This window comes from Callospermophilus lateralis, chromosome 13, assembly GCF_048772815.1.
Source record: "Callospermophilus lateralis isolate mCalLat2 chromosome 13, mCalLat2.hap1, whole genome shotgun sequence".
In the NCBI taxonomy this organism is placed as follows: domain Eukaryota; kingdom Metazoa; phylum Chordata; class Mammalia; order Rodentia; family Sciuridae; genus Callospermophilus; species Callospermophilus lateralis.
In genome coordinates, this window is record NC_135317.1 from 83103122 (window position 1) to 83126619 (window position 23498).

The 23498-nt window shown below is 38.1% G+C and overlaps 1 protein-coding gene across 3 annotated transcripts in view; it reads right to left on the reverse strand.

Moving 5' to 3' along the window:
- The window catches only part of Nek7 (NIMA related kinase 7), a 125640-nt gene extending 106696 nt beyond the window's left edge, over positions 1-18944 (reverse strand). For 2 of the 3 annotated variants that reach the window (XM_076872887.1, XM_076872885.1), the window contains exon 1: positions 18661-18944. The gene's annotated coding sequence lies outside the window, so the exon portion shown is untranslated. Of the gene's footprint in view, positions 1-15669; positions 15736-18660 lie in introns of those variants that run through there. The other variant, XM_076872886.1, reaches the window with a different exon arrangement.
- Between the last annotated feature and the right edge of the window lie 4554 nt (positions 18945-23498).

A 23498-nucleotide genomic window follows, 5' to 3' on the forward strand; every position in this document is an offset into this window, starting at 1 on the left:
ATATCCCATACAAAAAATATCTAAAATCCTGAATACTCTAAACCCATTCTATTCTACATTCCTGTTCTTTAGTGAATGCCATTGCCACCTAGTCTTCCCATACAATCCCTTGTCATAACCAGAGCTTTTTACAAAGCTTACCTCCACATCACTATTCAACCCCTATTAATTTCACCTCCCAAACATCTCTTGGCTTATCCCAGACCCTCATAATCCTTGCTAATAGAGCAACTTCCTCACTGCTCTTCCTGGCTTTAGTAATGAGATTACCACTCTATACACTTGCTACATACACAGAATGTACATAATGATACATCTCAAATGAAAATTAACTACATCATACTACTGATTATAGAGCCATTTAATGAATGAAATGTTCTTTAGCTTCAATCCTTACTTACCAAAACTTTCCCCCAAATAAACACTATACTCTGGCCTTAATGAACTATTTTCATAGCCTCTAAATCCTAGGCTTTGCATCCCTATGCAACTGATACAGGTTGTACAATCTCCGTGAAACACCTTTCCGCTCAGGTAATGCTTAATAAAACTACATTAACTGTCTGCCTCAGTATATTTTAATCAGTTATCTGAGGTCCTACTCATGAACTAAACACTTGTATCAACAACTAAGGGCTGAATCTGTTTCTTAATACTTTTTTAGTTGTCAATGGACTTTATTTATATATTGGTGATGCTGAGGATCGAACCCAGGGCCTCACACATGCCAGGCAAGTGCTCTATCACTGAGCCACAACCCCAGCCCCTGTTTATTTTTTATATCTCCAGTACACATTAAGATCCAATAAATAACCAAAGAAATTTAGTAGAGAAAACGAAGTAATTATAAAGACTATAGGTCTAACAGAAAACAGTTCAAATTCATATGAGCACACAGTTTTGAGTGATAAAAAGACAATGTGTCTGTCCTTTCTCTAAATTTTCTCCCCTTTAAAGGAAAATTTATAATGCATATATAGATGCAATGACACTGCAAGATCTCAAATCCTTATCTGAGAAGCAACAAATTCAAGATACTTTATATGTTAAAAGGCTGAGAAATAAAGTATTAATGTTTCTCCAAAGTGTATAGAAATGCAAGACCATATAACTTCTTATGCTGACCTATACAGAACAATTTCCTATGAGAATCTGAAAGACAAGTGATCCCTATTTAGCCCTTTTAAAGAAGTTTTGAAGTGGCACCCCCTTTCTCCACAGAAAAGCCCTCTTCACCATGGCTGATTTTAGGACTATCAGCAAAAGAGTCTCTGCAAGAGAGTCCAACGTCGACAAACTTCCTATTTTCGTGTTGCCCTGTTTTACTTGTCCACTGGCAGGGAAGATACCAGCACTCCAGGTGCCAGACACCTCCTTACTAGTTTTTCACAAACACACCCAGTATAGTACTTTGTAGAAATGTGCAAACAAGGCCTCGGGCCTTGAGCTGGGCTTCACAGAGATGTCTACATTTTTAAGAGAAGTTACAAATGGGCTCCATGGTAACAGCTGGCAGGGGGAGGAAAGAAAGGGGAAAAGAAGCACTCCCCGTCTCAGGTGTTATCCTTGAAGAGTTAACTTGCCAAGAACAGTGAAAGAAAAAGCTGCTTTTATGTGAACTTTTGCAGACTGTGAATTTCTGAGCCCCTCCTCTTACAGGCTAGGTATAAAACTTTCAAACTCCCTGAACTCGGGGTTCAGGGGATTGACTGATTACAGCAAAAGCTATGCCCTCTGAACCTGGCTGCAGCCAAATAAAACTGTTTCCTGCTATCTTCGGTGCCTTGTCTCGTTTGTCCCTACAACAGTTTGTCAAAAGCTTTCGACAGACTTTGTATTGGTTTAGGTGAATTGTGGGCATAGGATACTGCTACAAATTCCCCTATGTATCTGCTCTATCATTCAGTTACCCACAAGGCAACAAAAAAAACCTGGCAAAATCATGTGCTCACTAAACTGATCATTTAGTTATGACAAAAATGTTTACAGTCATAGGGACCAAACTGAAATATTTTAGAGTTAACTAAGTAGCTTACACCCAGCTTTGAAACTTGAGTGTGAAAACATTCTACTGAATATACTGTCCTAAATAATTTATAGTAGTGAGTTGTATCATAACAAAGATAAGGCCCTGTGGCATGCAGGCTAGTACTTGAAAATACTTCTGTCAGTATGAATTAATGTGGGGTCATTTGTTTTAACCTAAGTCCTTGGTCTATAACAAGGACTCTAACAGAAAAAAAAAAAAAAAAATCACTCTAAGAAAATACATACTTATTTAAATACAATAAAAAGGAAATGTATTAGAGCTACGCGAATTAACAAATGTTTTTAATTTTATCCTTATAGAAAGGCTTCACTGTCCCTATTTATTCATTTGACAGTATAGACACTGTTCTCTGCCCTGATTATTCTAAACTTCCTAAATCCTCTTTCCTTTACACAGTACAATTTACAATAAACCATAAAGTAGTCATAAAATCCTTCCTGTCAATTTCTTATGATACTCCTAAAAACTAAACAAGGAAATTAAGACCTGGGGCTAAGCGTAAAGCAAGAACTCTGGCTCAGATCTTCTGGTGTCCTGCTTCTCCAGTGAATGTTTTCATTAATCCCCACCCAGGCCCTGACTGCATTCTTAAGGCCCGAGTTAGTCAGCAGAACCTGTATAATGAATAATTAGGTTAGTAGGACATAATCAGTGTTTAACAAACGTACTTTGTTCCTTCCTCCAAAACTCATACCACCTTGCCAACACCACCTCCACAGATTCATTCTGAAAAAAAGAATTGTACTTTTAAGTTTGTTCTACTTTTAACAACTAAACACTTCCAAAGCACATTAAAATTAAAATGAAAAAATTAGAAAAGTATATAAAAGCCACAGACCTACAGTTTTATAAGCTAACTTTGCTCTTGGCAGCAAGTTTTTTTGATGTACTTGAAGGTAGGTCATGGTCATGCTTTACCTTTAAAATGTATTTTGTGAGAAATTCAACTGAATTGCTCTTGTATTCTTCTTTATACTTCAGAATTGAACTCTTCTTTGAATGGGTTATACAAAGTTACACTTGGGCAGTTGCTAAGCAAACTTCCTCATCAAACTCTGCCTAATCATTTTAATGCTGACCTCCACTATCTTGCAATCACTTTTACTCTTTTGAGCATACCCTAGTAAAGTCATGCCACGCTATGTATGACAAACATATACTAAAAATTAATGTACTTTCTCAGGTATATTTTTCCTATGAAACACTGATTTTATAAAGTTATCATCCAAAGAATAAGAATTATTCTTTTAAACTAATAGCAGGAATAATAAACAATGTTGTGTTGATGAAGCTATCTAAGATGTTAGAGACCTTTAATATAAGGGTCAAAAATCTTTGAAGATGTTCAAAATGAAATTATATGATCAACATCAGTTAAATTGTTTGCAGAAACCTTCTAAAACTGAAAGTCAATTATTCTAATTATAAGTAATAAAACTTTAGAAGGCTGTAAAACAGATTAAGGATGCAATGACAATATTTGGGAGTTTACAAGAAAAATACCTTATATAATATACTTAAGTAGCAAGTTGCTTTTTCATTTTCCCTGGTATTCTTGCAGTATTTACTTCGCTTTCAATAAAAATGTCTTTTTAAGTGAGCGTGAACAAATTGGACCCCCAGTGCACCTTCCGTAAACCAACTCACCTGCCAGATATAATCGAGCAAAATTCTACCACTACACCACTCTGCTCCAGGCCACATCTGTTAAACCTGAAATACATATAGCCAACTACCCACTAGGTATTGTCACCTGAATGTCCCACAAACATTACAAACTCAATATAAGAGATGCGTCCTTCTCCCAAATAAACTTTTTCTTAAAATGTATATTTCATTAAAATTGAGAGGATTACTGTTCTTCTGCTAAATAGCACTCTACATTCTAAGCTGATCTGGTTAATACTTCTTTGTTCTTCAGCAGTAGGCACTATGACAACTTGATCTATAAATAAAGTAAAACCTGCATTTCCTTGTATCTTTAATATGTCAATGCTCACTTTCCCCACAAGAAGGAATTTATACAACTTAGATATTCATTCGATTTGTGGAAGCTGTATTTGTAAGGACCTATATGACTTATCTAAGCAACAAGATCAAATATAAGGGCCAAGTGCAAGTACAGTCTGTATAAAGATTAAGAGGTCTAAAACCATATTCTAACTCTCATGATCATGCTTCTACTGCTTATGAAAGACTAGAATCCAAAGTGCAAAGGATTGAGAAATTATTCTCATAGCGATATTATACCTCTTTATTCCCAGTGAAAAAGACATCCCTGCCTTTAATGATCTAGTATACACCATGGCAGAAATGAAATGTCCTTAGAAACAAAGTTAAATCTCTTCTTGTTCATTTATTTCATCCTATTTAAATAAGAAGCTACAACTACGCAAAGATGGTGAGAAGGGGAAGGAGGATGGGGAAAAGATGCTACAACTGAAGATGAATAATGCTGTCTACTCAGACCACGTCACCACGACTCATCTCTTAATTTCTCTTATCTCTTAATTTCTCCACTCATTAAGTCACACTTTCAGTACAATTCATAGGTATGTCCCCCACAGAGCTGCTGAAACTACAAAAAGAACTAAGTCAAATTCTGATTCCTCAAGTTACTCAACACAGGGAAGACACCCAGAAACAGACTAACAATATCAGACAATAAGGAATATGACAGGCACCAATATAGAGCCCCAATTACTAGAGTTCACAAGAAGACATTAGGGTCCAAGTAGGCTGTCAGGTTCAGTCAGAGCCTTGTTGAGAGGATACCCCAGTCCAGTCTTTAAGAAAGCAGGGGGACAACATTCTAGACGCAAGTTATGGAACAAATAGTACCATAAGACAGGAGCATGGGATTACACCGCAGTAAGAGCCAAAGCTCAAAGCGTAAAGCAGTTTGAGATTAAGGAGTTAAATTATTCTGAAATAGAAATTAAAAGGCTTTAAGCAAGGACTCAAAGTAGCTAGAAACAGAAGATACTGAGGTATTTCTAAAAAGAGAACAAAAGCATGAATATATTTCATCCAATTAAAAAATAACTCCTTTTCCTGATAACATTTAGTTTACTACAGTATGAATTTTCAAGCCTGAAATTTATTCCTTTACAAATTGTATAAACCAAACATACCTTAACACATTAACTAAATCCTCCTTTGACTTCCCCTTTATGATTATATTGATTCTATTTCAGCACTAGTTCCAGCACTAGTTCCTGATCTGCCATTAACTCAGAATCAAGTTACAAAGTAACAAAGCATTGTAGTTTTTATTACCTTTACCACCCAAATTTGGAAACAAGATAACAAGCTACTTCTTACTCATAAGAGAAAAGAGGTTCAAATTTCTTATTGTATACAACACCTTTCTTAATACAATCTCTGGAGACCTGTCCAGGGTAATTTTCTATGTACTTCTTCATTAATTCAGGAATAATAAGCATTGTATCTTTGGTCCATTGGTATAGGCCCCTTTTAAGTACTTTAAATGTTTTTCAAAATAACTTAACATGGTAATTTTTCTTTTGAAACTTCCAGCAATGAAAACTATAAGAAACCTTAAGAAATGGACATTTCACACAAGAAATACAATTGATCAACAAATACATGATAAGGTGTTCAACATCTCTAGCAATTAAAGGAATGCAAATCACAACATCTCACTCCAGTCATAATGGTAATCATCAAGAATACAGGACACAATAAATGTTGGCAAGGATGTGGTGAAAAAGGTATATTCGTATATTGCTAATGGGACTGCAAATTGGTGCAACCACTATGAAAAGCAGTATGGAGATTCCTCAGAAAATTGGGAATGGAACCACCATTTGACCCAGCTATCCTCTCCTTAGTTTATTCCTAAAGGACTTAAAATCAGCATACTATAGTGTGACATAGCCACATCAATGTTTACAGCAGCTCAATTCACAATAGCTAGCCTAAGGAACCAACCTAGGTGTCCCTCAATAGATGAATGGATTAAGAAATGTGGTATATACACTGAATAGAGTATTACTCAGCTTTAAAGAAGAGTAAAATTATGGCATGTGCCAGTAAGCAGTTGAAGTTGGAGAATATCATGCTAAGTGAAATAAGCCAATCCCACAAAGTAAGGGCTGAATGTTTTCTCTAATATGTGGATGCTAATTCACAATGGGGGAGGAAGTGCACTAGGGAAGGATAGCAAAATAGTGTTACCTTAGATTAGGTAGAGGGAAGTGGAGGGAAGGGGAGGGAAAGGGAGGGAAGGGGAGGGAAAGGGAGGGAAGGGGAGGGAAGGGGAGGGAAGGGGAGGGAAGGGGAGGGAAGGGGAGGGAAGGGGAGGGGATATAGGGATAGGAAAGATAGTAGAATAAAACAGACATTGTTACTGTATGTATATATGTGACTGCATGACCAGTATGATTCTGCAACATGTACACTCAGAAAAATGAGAAATTATATCCCATCTATGTATGATATATCAAAGTGCATAAATGCATTCTACTGTCATGTATAATTAAGAAAAAAAGTTTAAAAATGCATCTATTTTGAAGTAGAACTATCTTATTATGTGAGCATTTGATCTCTGTACAAATTAAAGTCTTCTATCACTTTCAAGTAGTAATAAGTAGTAATTATTAAGAATAATTTCAAGTACTAGCCTAATTATTATCTTATTTAATTCAGTACATTTCCTTCATGAAGAGTTTCTTCAGTAAGAGGATTAATCGTTAAAACATCTAAGTGGAAATAATCTGGCAAAAAGTGAAAAATCTGGGGCCAAAGGTTCCTAGGCCTTCACAGAAAGCCAGACCATTTAACATGGACTAGGAATGAGAGGCCTCCAAGAAACGGAAATACAAGGATTCTTAATAAACACTTGTAAATCAGCCTGAAGTCGAATTAATCAGACTTCTGGTCCTGTTTTAACCACATGTCCAAATTCCAGAAACTCATTTTTATTCCTTGTTGCCCATGCCCCTTAAATTATGTCCCAACACCAAACACTTGACTCGACATCCCTCCCCACTCACAGCAAATCCATGTCTGACAAACCCTCTTTTTCCCAGTTCTAATTCCCATCTCATCCCACAGAAGTCTTTCACAACTTAGAACTCGGAAGTCAGGTACTAAGCCCAGCCTCTCCAACTAGATCCCTGAAGGTCTTGACAGTGACACTCAAGAGTCAGAGGTCGATTTCTTCCGCCTCTTGTGGCCTTTTCTGTTATTGTCTATCACAGTAAATGCACTTGTCTTAACATCCTTCCTGGAATTGTGTCCTGTGCATGTTTGTGTTTCCTATAGGGCCTGGGACCTATTTCACACTGCAAGAGCTCCTTCATACCACATTCTATGGACCTTGCAGGAACATGTGCCTGGCATTCATCCTAGACTTCCCTGAAACCAATTGCCCAATCGTTCTGGACATCTTCTCACTGCTAGGACCTGCCCAGACCTTCTGTTTCATACAGTCTCTGGGAAGCAGGCTTCTGCCCTTCTGTGAATGGCCAGTTCTGACAAGAATGGTCCCAGGCCCTATAGGAAACACAAACATACATAGGACATGATTCACACCTTCCAGAAGCTTATATTCCAAGAAGAATGTTAAAACATTTATGGTGAGAGACAAGAACTACTAAAGGCCTTAAGAGGAAGAAATAGAAGTTTCTTTATATATTTTGTATAATATCTGAGCAGGGCCTTAGAGGATAAAGATGATTTTCATATACCGAGATAGAATAGTTGGAATGTAGAAAATAGGCCTTAAAAGCAGTAAGAAAAGCATTGAGATAGAACAGATCAGCCCAAAAAGGCATAAAAAATTTAAAGAGGATGGTAAATTGTCAAATGTGATTAAAATGTGGGTAACAGAAATGAATCAGGATCAGGTTGAAAACAGAGGCTCCACTACGTAACCATTAAAGACAGGTGAGGCAAGCAATATGACACAATATTAGGTCATTCCTTATTCTAAAATCCTATAATAACTGAATTACTTTAAAAGGCATAAAACTAGATACTTGTTTTGATATGGAATATAGTACTTCAAACTAAAAGGATAATTTAAATATTGCATAGTGGAGATCCAATGTGGTTTCTAATTGTCAAAAGTTGTTAACTTGGAAACCCCACTGGATGACTGATTTCATGGTCAACCAAAAGAAGGCCTTACTAAGTTGCAGTTATATCTAGGATTAATAAATAACCAAATTCTATTAAACGACTTGAAAAAAAATCTACATTTATGTCTTCATTACAAACTAAGAAAACCAAACAACTACAGCACAACCTATACACCCAATTTGTAATACAAAAACTGCAGAATCTTTTGACATGAGTAAACAGTGTAGAAAGTCACTTCAACACCTTTTTCATACTTAGTGCATGCTCCTTTCTTTTTCCAAGTTTTTTTTTTCCTTATATTTTATCCTGCCCCTTACATTTCTCTATTGATTCCAGCTGAAAATGCCACTGTTATCTAGGTTTTCTTCTCAGTTTTCCTAGGGCTTTTCCTTAGTTGTAGTCATTACTGCTCACTTTCAGCTACCTATCAACAACCTTCAATTGCTTTATCCTATGAATGGTGGGACCATGTAGAAAAATAGGGAGAAACTTAAAGGGACACTAAAGGATCATAAAGTGAACGTCATCAGAATCATTCATCTTACAGCTGCTGAAAAGCTGCAAAAATTACATGGTCTGTCCTGTTTTCAGGCAGATATGACTTCCAAGTTCAGAGAAAGCCCACCTTGATTTGAAACAGTTTAGCAGCAAATACTGGGTACTCAATAGGATCATCTTTTTAATAGTGAAAATGCATGTACAAATGCACTCTTAAGTTCAGAGTTCAGAAAATGTGGAAATACAGACATCATGAGTATGATTACTTCCCAAATGAAGAAGAGCCTTAGAATGGTCCCACTTGTCAGGGACCGTATTCTAAATGCCAAAGTCCCAAAATTTCCTAACCAGATACTAGTGCACCATTGCAAGTCCAGGTTCTTTTGTATTATCTGAACCATTCACACCATCAGTGAACTTCCTGTGGCCAGACACTCAACCCTTGAGTTCCATGGCAGTTGAATTACCTCATCATAACTGTCAGAATGTGTGGTATTTAAAAGATAAAAATGAACCTGAACTTCATTCAGAATTTCAAAACCTCCTATGTCACACTGCCTCCTCTTAAATAATATAGGAAAATGATTATAAGCAATATAGGTACTTTTAGTTTATGAAGTCTAGGTATAAAAACACATAATTGAAAGCAGTTTTAAAATTACCAAATAGGTTTTCTTCAGTAGATTATCTTTTATATACAAAGGCCTATATCTACAGACGAGGAGGGAAGTTATTACCAGTCACTTGTTATCAAAGTAACAAATGGAAATAAGACAGTCATGGAAAAAGGAACAGGTTACTCATCGTAATGTTCCTGAACACTTTCCAGCATGGCCAGATATTCAAGACAGAAAAGCTTGGCGTGAACAAGCTGTGGAACAAGATGGAGAACTACAGGTAGGTCTCAGGCACTGATAACTAAAGGCAAACAACAACAAAAACAAAAACAAAAAAAACTCAAAGTAACAAGGCAAAGGGATTCCCCTTCTGCAAAAATGTACCTCAGGAACAAGGGAAGTGGTAAGCTTTCACACCAAACCCAGAAAAGTATTGTTAAAATGCCAAAAATGTTGAGAACAGCATAACCAGGAACTGGTTGACTGACTAAAACTAACAGATATAATACTTTCTTTCACCTTTTTGGAAGTGAAATTTCTCACCTGCCATTACTCAGCTATTTGTATTATACTTGTTTAATTAGTAATTAGCTGATTTATAACTGATTTCATAATGCCTATCGATGTTTTTGAGCTGAGACCTTTTTACATATGCTAAAGAAGTCTGACCCTTACGTGTAAGCAACTCCAAAGGACTGCACAACCATGCAAGAATGATGTCAGCAGTAGGGAAAAAACATTATAAAACAAAGCAAAACAAAAAGGATTTTGAACAAATCATGTGGTGTTTCTTGGTGTGGCCTGAGGAACATGGGCCTTGGGATCATTTGGACTGCTTATTTATAATGCAAATTTCTATCACAGAGCAATCTTTCCAATTCTGCATATGAAAATCATCTGGGTACTTGTTTTAAAATGCTAATGCTCATAATTATCAAATCAATCTCTGATGCAAGTACTCAGAGGACCTAGTTTGAGAAGTTTTTGAACAGCTACACAAGTTTCTTCAGAACTATTTTCAATGTACACATGGATTTAACTATGAAATAAATCCCCCAGAAGTGATTCAATTAATTTCTGCTTATACCCTGCATGGAAGAATTAGCACTGAAGACAGGGAACATACAATAAACCAGAACCAACTTCTAAAATAGAAGAAGGGATACAGAGATAAAGAAAACTATGGCACCCATGATATCCAAATCACACCTAGAGGAGAAGAAATTAAAGAAAATGATCCATGGGTTCAGCAAAATTTCAAATATACAGGAACCAATGGGAGCATATACATTGTCAATATACTGGAACTACTAACAGCAACACCACCTGACTTTTGAATCAAGGTGTTAATCTGAAATAGATTTTTCCTTCTCAAATATGTATTGATGAAATACTGGGCAGACAATCCTGTTACCAGCCATGAACTTTTCTAACGTTTATTATCCTATCTCTGGTGGACTAGGCTCCATATGGGTAACAACTACTTCTTTGATCCCATTTCAAATCCAAAATAACAAGCCCTAATGTTCCTCATTTTTAAAATTACAGAAATACTTTACAAGTGCATAATTAGTTACTCAAGTATTTGCCGACTTAATAAGGTGTTCAAGGCCCTCACATGGGCAATCAAAGGCACAATGCCATCAGGCTATCAGCCAGTCTTCACTAAGCACATACCATGAACAAAAACAAGATTCTGCTAATTCAACCAAAGTGAAAAACATACAACTGTCAAAACATTACTAAACTTACACAAGGGCATTATTACCGTTACAAAACAAAGAACAAACAAGAACATTAAACTGGAACTTGGAAACAGAATTTAGTAGTGGAACATGGATTAGCAAGTCTACATTCTCACATTAAATGAAAAGACCAGTCTAGACAATTTATAAACTCCCTTAACAGTTCTGAGAAAGTATTCATCTTATTGAATTATGTATATACGTTCTCCTAAGAGAATGACAAGATTTGATGGTCCATGGAAGCCTTGATTTTGGAACATGTATTTTGTGGCAGCAATACAACACTAACTGCATACTATAAACGTACAAGGAAACTTGGGCGCCTCAGACACAAGCCCTGCAAAAGCTTAAACTGCTGTTTAGACCAAAGAGATTAGAAATTTGAAAACCTTGTAATAAAGAATCTTAATTTTATGAGTACACATGTTGTTAAATTTTAAGTGTAAAAAATAATTAGAGGCTCAGATGAGGTCCTTAGGGTGCCTTTATAAGAAGAGACACAGATAGGAAGCATGCCATGTGACAGGGACAGACTGAGTACTTTGTCTATAAGCTAAGACAAGGACTGCTGCCAAGACCAGAAGGCAAAATTAGGGTGTATTTTACCCTTCAGAAGGAACATGATGGCACTACTGACAACTTGATTTCCGATTTCTGGCTTTCAGAACTGATGGAATAAACCTGTTCTTTTAAGCCACTTCGTATGTAGCAAGGTGTTACAGCAGCCCTAGGAAACTTAAATAGGTGTCGAGACCCAGGGTCTGGAGCACCTGTTATGGTTTGCATCTGGAATGTCCCTCAAAGACTCATGTGTTAAAGGTTTGGTCCCCAGCGCAGCAATGTTCAGAGGTGGGGCTTTTGAGAAGCCTTTGGATCATGATGGCTCTGATCTCATTAATGGATTAATCCCTACAGAGTTTCATCATTTGAATGGACTATTGGGAGGAGGGAGAACTAGAGAGTTAAAGGAAGTGGGCCCCTGGAGGCAGGCCCATGGGGATTATATTCTTCCTAGCCCCTTTTACTTTCTCTCTGCTTACCAGCTGCTACCAGGAAGGCAACTTTCCTTCCTTCTACCACGATGTCTGTCCCACTATATAGCAAAAGCTAACAGAGTCGGCACACCATCGACTGAAATCTCTGAAGGATATGTAAGCCCAAATAGATTTTTCCTTTTCAAGGTTGATTTTCTTATGTATTTTGTTACAGCAATGAAGTGCTAACAAAGCATCCCATTCCTGGGCCATAACAGTCCAGCAGAGATCTGGGGCCCCAATAATAACAGCATCTTCCTTATAGTAGTTGTACTTTAATTCAGGCAGTGGTTGTGGGGTTCTAGACTATCAGCCACCGGTCATAGAAGCAGCAGCAACTTCCTTTGTGGCCTGGTATTAGAACAATACTCCAATTCTAAACTCCCACACAGCCAAATTCTACTTAATACTATACAATAAATTCCTTGATTCTGTAAAAAAAAATTAAATAAATGAGTAAATGAGAGAACTATGTAACAAAAGACAATCTAACAAAAGCTGAAAACAATATTCCATTCAATAATTAAAATATTTATCAAATACAAAAATCTTACTAAAAATTTTAATGTGTTTTGAAAACAAATGCCAATTTTCACAGAATAGTATACCTGCCATTATACTATCCCTATCATATTTAAATACCAAAGACCTTGGTGATAATCTAGGATATACATTTGTAGGTTGACAAAAGGAATGTGAATAAGTTTCTTTCTATAAAATAATCAAAAAAAATTTTGCAACTTACATGTATCTGTTGACTAACAAACCACAGCCCAGAGACAAAATGTTTGGAATAAGGACATGCCACTTACCTAAAAATAAGTTACCCATTGTCCAGTTCTGAATTTCTCAGACAATATACAAACATATGTTATTTTACTGTAAGTTTCCAGAAACTATAAAAATGTTATTTTACTATAAGTTTCCACATATAAAGGTAATGGCAGATTAAGCCTAACAGTTTTTCATCAACATATCTACTCAGTTTTTCCAGCCATAATAAAACTGAAGGTGTGTGACTTTATTATGTTACAATAACAATAAAAATTATAATGAATTTAAGGATATGTAGAAAATATTTCAATAAAAAGTAAATCAGAATTATTACTGTACTAGGAAAAAACATTTTTAATTTTGCCTTTTTTTTTTTTTTTAAATCAGAGTTTGAAGACCTTTTAGCATTTTTTTTTTTTTAATAGTCCAGAATATAGCCTCTTGGGGATTTATCTACTGAAGGAACAAAGATTACAGCTTCCCCTCCACACCCCCCCCAAAAAAAAAAATCACAAAAACACTAATTCAAAAGGGGAAACCAGTAAATTGTAAATAGACACATGATAGGGAAAAGGGAAAGAAGAATCCAAGCAAAGTAACAATGGTAGAAGAACTGGGAGGCACCCTAATCCGACAAGGCTGGGTAGGTGTCAGAGTAGGTGTCAGAACCTGTCATCAGAAGAAACCGATAACAGAAGTGTTTCCCACCCGCAAAGGTCCTAAGAATAGAGAAATAGGTGAAATGAAACTGACTTACTGGGTCCACCACCCACTCATTTATAAAGATGTTATCCTTAACTTTTCAAAGCAACTTACAGGAGCTAAGAAAAGTGTAGTCTGAATATTTTCAAGAAACTTGACCAAGGTCATAAAGTAGGGACAAACCTAAGGCATTGAGCCTAGTTGTTTTTACACAATGGTAAACACAAAAGATAATATGTGTCAGAAGGGTCAAAAAGAGCGAAGAGACTGCTTGTAATCAAAGGCAACTAACTATTCAGGAAACTCAAATGTCCCAGGTCCCACCTGGCCTCCCTGAAGGGTTCAAAATTCCCATACAACCACAACCCACCCCTTCTGAGAGTGTAATTCCAAAGGTGTTTCATTTTCCATTCCATCCCATGGCTTCTCAGTAGCTGCATCCAGGTCAGCCTACAGCTGACTCCTATAGCAAAGGGAGGTGTACCGACCACTCCCCCAAGATCACACAACCCTTCTAAGACAGCGGGCCTACTAAAGCACAGTCCCTTTCCAGTGTTTAACTGAGGGGGGAAAAATTTTTTTTTTTTTTTTAACTGGGGGAAAAAAAAGGTTTTATGAAAGACAAAGTCCATTTTTCTTGCAAAGAAAAAAATTAGACCTACCCTCTTGTTCATGCCAGAAATTCCCTTTAAAGGTGACTAAGGCATCAGAACAGTAAGCTTAAAATAAAAACTGCTAATTGAAGAAACAAAAGTACTCATATTTAGAGTATTATTAGTCAATCAAATAAAGGTAAATGACCAGCATCAGATTCTACCTTAATTGAGAAGGAAGGTAGAGACAGGCACATGTTTATTCAATATCACAGGATCCCCCAAGGGCAAAGAATGTTGGAGAAACCGGAGAAGTTAAACCTAAGAGGTCATATGGTTATTAACTATCTGAAATGAAATACAAAATTTGGGAATACACAGTTGAACATTATTCTAAGGAAAATGGGAAAGATAAACAAATTATTTCTAAGGACAAAAAAACTAAGTTATAAGCTTTCCTACCTAGAACAGTGTTTTACATCAACCCAAACATTGATGGCTTCAAATCACATTTAGGCCTTTGGTATTGTCTTCTAGACCAGGAATACACCAAAAGCCAATTTGTATAAATAAAGTATTAATGGAACACAACTACCATCACTTGTGTAGAGAGTCTATAGTCACAAAAGCAGCAGCTGCAACAGAGCCTACACTACCCACAAAGCCCAAAATTTTCACTATCTGACCCTCTGGAGAAAAAGTTTGTGAATCCCCTATTCTGTATAAAAGCAGCCCAGAAATAAAGAGTTGCCCTCAACTACTATAAACAGACAAGACCAGGGGCAATTTGCAAAAAGGCAAGCTGTTAAGTAACAAAACAAATTTCTAAATTTTTAAAACCACTTAAATAAACTTCTCATTTATACACTGTTATGCTTAACACTTTGAATAGCTATTACTACAAAACAGCTCATTGTATAAGCTCATTACATAGACAGTATGAAAGAGCTGGTATTTTTATGATGCTTAAAGTTATCTCAAAAAAAAAAAGCTATCTTGCTCCAGAAAAAGAGGAATGTCTCATGACCATCTGTCCGTCTCATTCCCACTGCTCATTAAAAATCAGTGTCTAAGTATTTTTTTTAGAATGAAAGAAATAATTTGTAAAAACATATGAACAATCCAAGTATCAATTAAAAGTGATATCAGTTTAAAAGTTTAACTCAGACTGGCCTAAGTTTAAAATTTCTCAACTACCATTATTATCTACAAATGCATAAATTTGATTATAATTATATAACCAAATTGTTTTCATCCACTTTCTCTCAGGATAAAATTGGGGAAGAAGGAAGAATTAAACAAATAGCCTCAGAAGTGTAAAGAAATGCTGCTTAGAACATTTTTTCTATCCATTCATAGAAATGCAGACAAAGTAATTGCTGATAAAGCAATTCAGAATAAACAATCACACAAGCCATTTCTAAGACATCAAGTTTTTTGAAGTAAAACCCCAGTTACACAAACTGTATATACTTTGCTAACCAGTTTCTTATCTACTACGCTCAGTTTGCTATGTTTTAGAGATGATATACTGAAATACCAGCTTACCAACTCTCAAACTTCTGAAGGAATGAATATGCAAATTTGGATGAAACTGGGAATGGAGAGTAGTACTTTGTGCAGCTGCAGCTACCTTGTTTTTTAAACGCCAAAACCTGTTTAAAGCAAAAATCAAAGGAACAAACTTGAAAGGAATTTTAGAATTTATTCTCTAAGCAGCTTCTTTCCCAAAACTGCATTAAACAATCACTTCTCTCTTCAAATGTCCCGATTGGTGACTTCATTATTAATACTATAGAGATCCATCTTAAAATTAAAACATGGGACAATTCCTAGGAAAACACCGTTTTAGAGTCGGTGTAAATGTCTGATGTCTTAGACTCCATACTTAGGAATATTTGAAGCGCTTTTAATAAACCAGCCCTCAAAACTGGTCAATTCCGAGAAGGGAGGGTTGGGGTTTATTTATGTCAAATATTTATTCATACTAACTCCTTTGCTCTTCTAGTCATTTAAAACTACAAAGCTCATTTTTTACTTTATTAATCGGGTATATTAATCACACAAGCTTCCAATCCCCCCTCCTCCACTAGTATGCAGCCATCATACCAGACATGCTTTCCTCATTCTTGGAGTAAGAGCTGTTTCACTGGACTGGAAACAAGCCCTTGAAAATGTCCAGCCAGGGTGAAAGGAACGGAGGGTTCAACAGGTATTTTCTAAACAAATAAACCTAACCAGTTTTTATTACAAGATTGTAATTTAATTCTAGACACAGACCAATCTACTTTTGATAGTCAAGACTTTTTAACTGTGCCAAGATTTCAACGTGGTTGTGAACACGTAAGGATTTATCTGTCATTTCTTGGGGTTCATTTTCAGATTATTTCAGAATAGAAGCGCAGTCACTGCTGAGTAGTTTCAAAGTGGCGAGTTCGAGGTGCAGCTAAATAGTGAAAGGAGACACACTGGAGGGCTCCCCTCCTCTTCTATCTTTTACGTATTGATTTCACAAAACTGTGCACCAGGCTGGTGTCCCTCCTCCCGCCGACATCCTAAGAGAAGGAACAGCCACAGCTACTCTAGTCCCAGGCCCGGTAGGAAGTACCCGCCCTCGGGATCGGGAGCCTTGGTGTCCTCGCCGCTCATTGGCTGCGAGGGCCGTCAATGCTACTCAGAGCCGGTCTCCGGCTGGAGAGTGGAATCTCCAGCTGGCACCTCCAGGAGGGTGCACGGGGGTCCTCCATCCACCCGAGATAACAACCAGCTTCCTCAAAGGGCTCCTTCACCTTTTTATTTCACAGCCCCTCCTCTGCGGCCCTCCGATTCCTCCAAGAAGCAAAGTTTTTTGTCCCACCCTCCCCCCGCCCCAAAGCTCCAACATCTCTCTGCAGTCCCAGCAATCACCCAGTCCAGGACCAAATACAGGATGCTTTTTAGGGAGGAAGCTAACTGTGGAATAGATCTCACAAAGGATAGGAGAGGGTTCCTTCCCATGAAAATGATGATATCATTGCTCAAGTCATGTGTCAACCAGTGAAAGTGCACTGGTCTTTATCCAGTGTTAAAGCCAAGAATACTCAGTGTCCATTCAGCAAAAACAAATGCCTCAAAGCATCATAGGGTTAAATGAATGTCTTTCTACTATTCCTTTATTTCAGGGTTTGTCTGGTTGTCCCAAACATCCCATAATTTGTTTTTTAGTTGATAGACCTTTATTTATTTATATGCGGTGCCGAGAACTGAACCTAGGGCCTCATACATGTCAGGCAAGTTTGCAACCGCTGAGCCAAGATCCCCCCTAAACTTTGTAAGCGCAATACTATGCCATTTTTCGACCACACCAGCAGCAGTTTATGGTCCTGTACGGAAAGTACTGACAACATACATACTGTGAACTTCATTCTGTAGTGCTACCTGACAAGACCATACTGTTGTAGTCTGTAAGAAGTGTGTATACGCATGGAAACTGAATTCCCTGGAGAAGGAATTAGAAATAGCGGTTCCAAGTCTGACACGTAAATACGCTCTACAAACTGTGGGCAAGTTTTTGTATTGCTTTTTGTTTCCAATTTGTACCCTTGAAATAACTAGTCTCCTAGGAGGAAAGTCATTTCATGTCTGTAATGTTTCCAATTTCCCAGTTGTCAGAATCTAAAGGACAGAAGTCTATATTATAAAACAAGCATATTCTTTGTGTTCGTCTCCACCAAGAAATACAGCTATTTTAACAAACTATTAATCTGTTCATACACCATCTCCCAAGGCCTGCACTACAAAATACAAAGGCAACAAGAATTTAGATCTCCTGCAGCAGCCTCTAGGTCGAGTTCGTTTCCTGCACTATTCAAGCACATGAGATCTCACTTTTTCCCTTTTGGCTCTCCTTTGTCTTAACTTTGCCCTCAGTCTTCAATTTCTCTTTTCCATTGCCATCACCACCACCAAGGCGCTCTATCACTTCACACTGACATTTTTCAATACTGGTTCTAAAGTGTATTCTCCAACAGGTCTCTCACCCGACACCACCGCTGTACTTCTCAAACCACTTCGGATTCCCCCACCACCCAATCTCTCCCAGTGAACTTCACTTTTCTAAGTTGGACTGCTGCCAAATCCTGACAGATGGACTTAACCAATCCACCAGGGATAAATAACTGATGCCACCAATGAGCTTCCACTGGGGGGCGGGTCTTCGCTTAAGTTGCTTGGGTCCTGAAACCAAGGACCTGTTGCCACCGCCTTGGCCGCCGAATTTCCTAGTTACTCCAGAGCCCACGGTGGCCTGGGGCCTTGGGAGCCGGTGGCCGACTAGCACTTGCTGCCACCCATCCCCAGGAAAGGACCAAACCCCCACTCGATCAAGCTCGATCACAGCACGCCCCGCCCCATCTCCCCAGGCGGGGGATCCCGGAGGTCGCGCCCGCGCGATCCACACTTCCCTCCCTCCCTCCCTCCCTCCCTCCCTCTGAACTACAGTGGGCAGCCCCACCCGCCGGGCTACTGGCTTCTGCGCCCAAGCTCCAAAAGGCGACTCACCAGGAAGTTGAGAGTTTTCCGTTCTCCCACCCTCGAGGGACTCGCAGTGAGCCCGCGGCTCTGCTGGGCACCTCGGTGGAGAGGCCCGCTGGGCCGGGGGCTGAGGCTGCGAGGGCAGGAGCCGATCGGCCACCTCCCGCCGCGCCGCCCCCGCGGACACTGCAGGCGCAGGAACCCACCCTGCACACAGCGAGGCCAGTCCCGAGTGCGAGCCTAGTGGCGGCGGCCCATCCTCCCGCAACTCCCGCTCCTCCTCCCGCAGAGGCCGCTGTCAGGAGTGTAAACATCCCGGCATCCCCGAGGAGAGGGGCGGGGCGGGTACTGGCCCCTCCCCGCAATCTGGCTGCACCGGGCCACTGCCCTGCTGAGCTCTGCAGGCGCCTTCCCCACGCCAGGGTGCCCAGGAGCCGGGCAACTTTCCCGGGTTTCGGAGCTCCAGTGGAATCCTTACGACAAATCTTTTTCCATGGTGAGGCCTACGGAGGTGTGGAGCTACGTCCTTCTGCTCCCTTACTCCTCCTTCTTCGGCTGTAGCCAACTTTCCACCTAGGGAAGGATTGGTGGTTTTTTTTTTCTTTCTTTTTCTTCTTTTGTAGTTGTAGATGGACAGAATGCTTTTATTTTTATGTGGTGCTAAGGATCAAACCCAGTGCCTCACACATGCTAGGCAAGTGATCTGCCCCTGAGCTACAGCCTCAGCCCGGCTTGGCTGCTTTTAAGAACTTGGGTTTTCACAATTTAAGTGTTCCTACTTAGAAGTGGTCCATCAACTCAGTGATGTCCCCATTCTTCGGAAACTACAGCGTTTTGATCCCATTCTCTTTTACCCAGTGATTTGAACCTGTGCACTTAGTGTTAATGCATGGAAATGAGAAGAGGCGTAGTGTTCTCTTGTACCTAAGTGACCCAGCCTAGAGGACAATGACTTTTAGGACATTTGAGAAGGTGAACCACCTAGCATAGTACCAAGGAACTTTTAAAATGCATTTAGTCATATGTATATATAAATTTCATGCCACACTTATAATATCATAAGTAGTCCCCAAAATCCTATTACATGGAACTGCCCAACTATGCTTTGAATACAGTGGCTTCACTACTTCAATGAAACTACTTCAATGAACTACTGGAGGAGACAGCTAGGAGGCAATATGGAGTCAATCATATGCGGATTGGAATCTCGGCACAGTATTGATTTTGAAACCCAGTGAGAAGTTATTTAACTTCTCCAAGTTCTCCGTATCTTTATGAAAGAATATATAGGATCACAGGTAGAATTAAACGAGATAAAGAGCTTCAGAATAGAAAGTGGCATGTAAGAAGCTCTCACTTAATCTACTAAGTCAATTCGGCCAATATTCCAACAAAATTTACACATCAGTATTAAAATAGTTTGGAAACCATAGCTTATTTAGCCTCTATATTTTATGTGTATGAAAGCACTCTAATCACTCATTCCTCAAAAGAATTGACTTCTAACAACCTAATTATATAAAAGTTACCATAAGTAGCACATTTGTGCTCAACTTATTTTTTTTTTATGAGCTCCATGTCTGGGAAGATGGGACAAAATAGGGTTAATAATAGTTGCTGTTGGGACTGGGACTGTATCTCAGTGATAGAACGCCTGCCTCACATGTGTGAGGCACTGGGTTCAATCCTCAGCACCACATAATATATTGTGGCCATCTACAACTAAAAAAATTTTAAAAATAATAGTTGCTGCTATTAGTAGGTCTTTCACTGGTTTTATTTTCCTGCTAAAAGGGATAAGACATGAAGGAGTAGATTATAGCTCAAAACATTTAAGATATTAAAACTATGGAATCAAGGTTTGGAAATTTAAAAAATCATTCAAGAGCTCAAAAGACACTAATTTGAGAGATATAAGAAATAGTCATAAATGTGCTAGACAGTGTTCTAAGGAATGAGATTACAACAGTGCACCAAGATATGAAGTCCTGCTTTCATTGAGCTTACATCATAATGGGAAAAAATATATACATCTACTATGTCAGGTGGTGAGTCAGAGAAATACATTTGGGTAAGTAGACATGGGAAGGGAAAGTGCTCTTTTAAATATGTTTATCTGGGAAGGCCTCTCTGGCATTTGAGCAGAGATCTGAGGAAGTGAAAAAATGAGCCCTGTGGCCATCCAAGGATATAGCATTTTACAAAGAGCAAATGCCAAGACCCTAAGTGGAAGTGGGTTTGACATGTGTGGAAAAACAGCCAAGAGGTAGGTCTGTACAGCTACAATCCAGAAGCAAGGGCAAAGTAGCTGGTAAAGTCAGAGGAGGGTAGGAGTACAACAAGGGGATTGATTTAGAATCGTTTAACCTTTAGCACTTATTTTCAATGAAATTGAAAACCATTGGAAGAATGACCAAATTTGACTTGGGTTGGGAGAAAGTAACTGCACTGTGAAGAACAGTCTGCAGGACGGAAGGAAGTAGAAGTTAGTACACTAATAATGATCCAGAAAAAATACACAGTGACTTCGACCAAACTGCTGACAGTGGAGTGGTAAGAATGATCTAAGAAATATCTGAAATCTGACCAAACAAGATTTGCTGATATATTAAACATGGGTAAAAGAGGAAGTAAGAAGTCAGTGATGTTAATCATGTGAGCCAGATCATTTTGTCAACTCATACCAAATCCAGTCATTCAATAGAGAAAATGTCACTTAAGTCATACACAGGCATACCTTACAGGGAAAATAACTAGATATCCTCAGGGTAAAGACACTTCAATCTGAGACCAGTGGTATGGAGAAGGGCTATTTCTTACGATCTTTTGCATTACATTTTAGAAAATGTAGTTTGATAGGTAATTAATAAGGTATCCTGATTTAAAGAAGTTACAAATTCATCATCGGACAAGATATTCCACTTGGTATAAGTATGTATACTTGTTATTTTATGAACACTGGCTGATAAATCAAGAATGAGTTCATAAAGCTTTTGTGGCTGCAAAGACTGTCTAGGAAAAATTCTGTCAGCGGTTATAAATGTGCAAAATATTAAAATAATCTCGTATGTCCTATTTCTTCACTTTAAAAGACTACAAAACTTGAGTTAAATACTAATTCAGGATTTCAAAGGTTGGGAAGACTGTCAAAACTGAATTCACTACGCTGTCTTTGTAATTCTATCCTTTTGTTGTGGATAGGGAAGGTTCCCAGCCACAGGCTTCCTGGCACAGTGCAGATGTTAATGGAAAAGCAGAAAGGCCTACCCAAAGAGGCTCCTCTGGTCCAGGAATCATTAGAGCAGAAGCCATCTTTTACTAGGTTTCTATTCATCTCCCCCACCAAGCTTGCTCCAAAAATGCTGGTTTGGCTCTGTGATACAAACTGTAGTTTTTTTTATATGAACCATTAAGTTTTTATACCTAATTACCATGCAGTATATACTATTAACTATCAGATTTACAAATAACATTTACAGTGAAGTTAAAGATATTACCCTTAAAATCTCTCAGTTGATATCAAGTCTTCATGTTTTATTGTTCCTATCTTTGCTGGCCCCATACAAGCAAAAAATAGGAGGTAGTATTGATTACTGAAGAGTAACCTTGAATAAATGTTACATACCAGGTTCAGCATAAATGCAATTTCTCTAGAAGGAGGGAGACATTTTTTGTTTAAATACAGAATAATCACGAAGTAACATTCAAAATAATTTAGAGATCCTAGCCCCTAGGGTAAACCAGAAAGGTCTAGCCTTCTTGACTCAAACATAGTGCTGGCAACAGGTGTATTTCAAATGCTACTAGTGATGTTGGCAGCCATTGAACTTGGCAGCTAAATGGTGATGAGGCTTAGTCAAGCTGTTGAAATGTCTGGACTAAATTGAGCCAAGAGGAGGAAGTCAAAGTGCAGACTGCAAAAAACTCAAGGGATATCACTTTTCTGTGGCCCTGACTATAGTCAGTGTACAGTGTCAGAAAACCTTTATCTTGCTTTGAAAATACCATTGAAAAACATTACAAAGTTTTTTTTTTTTTTGCCTTAAATGGCCCTTCTTATTGTTAATGGGAAGTTTGTATGATCCATTAAAAAGTAAAATGAGCCATAATTTTATCCTCAAAAAAATCCCTCTAATACAGAACCAGACAATTCTACTACGTCCATCCCAATTATCAAGTTAGGATATTTGTAATCATGAATTATATTCTAAAAACAGTGGTATACCAACAGTGGGTTTTTCCCAGCTATTTTTGCAGTTGTTACAAAACAGGAAACGTTTCAATACACCATACATGTTTTTAATGTAGGGAAATGTAATATTTTATATTAGTTGCAAAATAGCAAAGAGTACAACTAACAGTTGATATCATGATTCTCCCTTAGTCAACAAAATTCAACCGAATCTTGTTTCTTGCTTAAAAAAAAAAAAAAAAAAAAAAAGAGAGAGAGAGAAAGAACCAATATATTGTGGGCAACAAGTCACAGTAACAAAGGAAGCAGATTCAGAAATTATTTTCTTTTCTCTCTTGTACATCCTACCACTGATGTGAAACCAAAACCATGAAGCCATTTCACAGGACAATTTCCTCAGCAGCGGGAGCATTCTTGATCATGTTCAGTGTTTGTAAGCACCTCTCAATTAGCTATCCTGAGAGTTGTGATGATACAATCTTCAAATCCCAAAGGTATTTTTAATAAGAGGTTTCTTTGAAATATTTTCTTTTATGTGTGTATGTATCTACTTGGAAAATAAGGATGCTATAAATATCCTGTGATTTCACAAAACTCAGTGGAAAGATCTCAAAGAGCCATGCTTAATGTTCCCTGGCTGGTCTCCATCTACCACTCTGACACAACCTTCTCT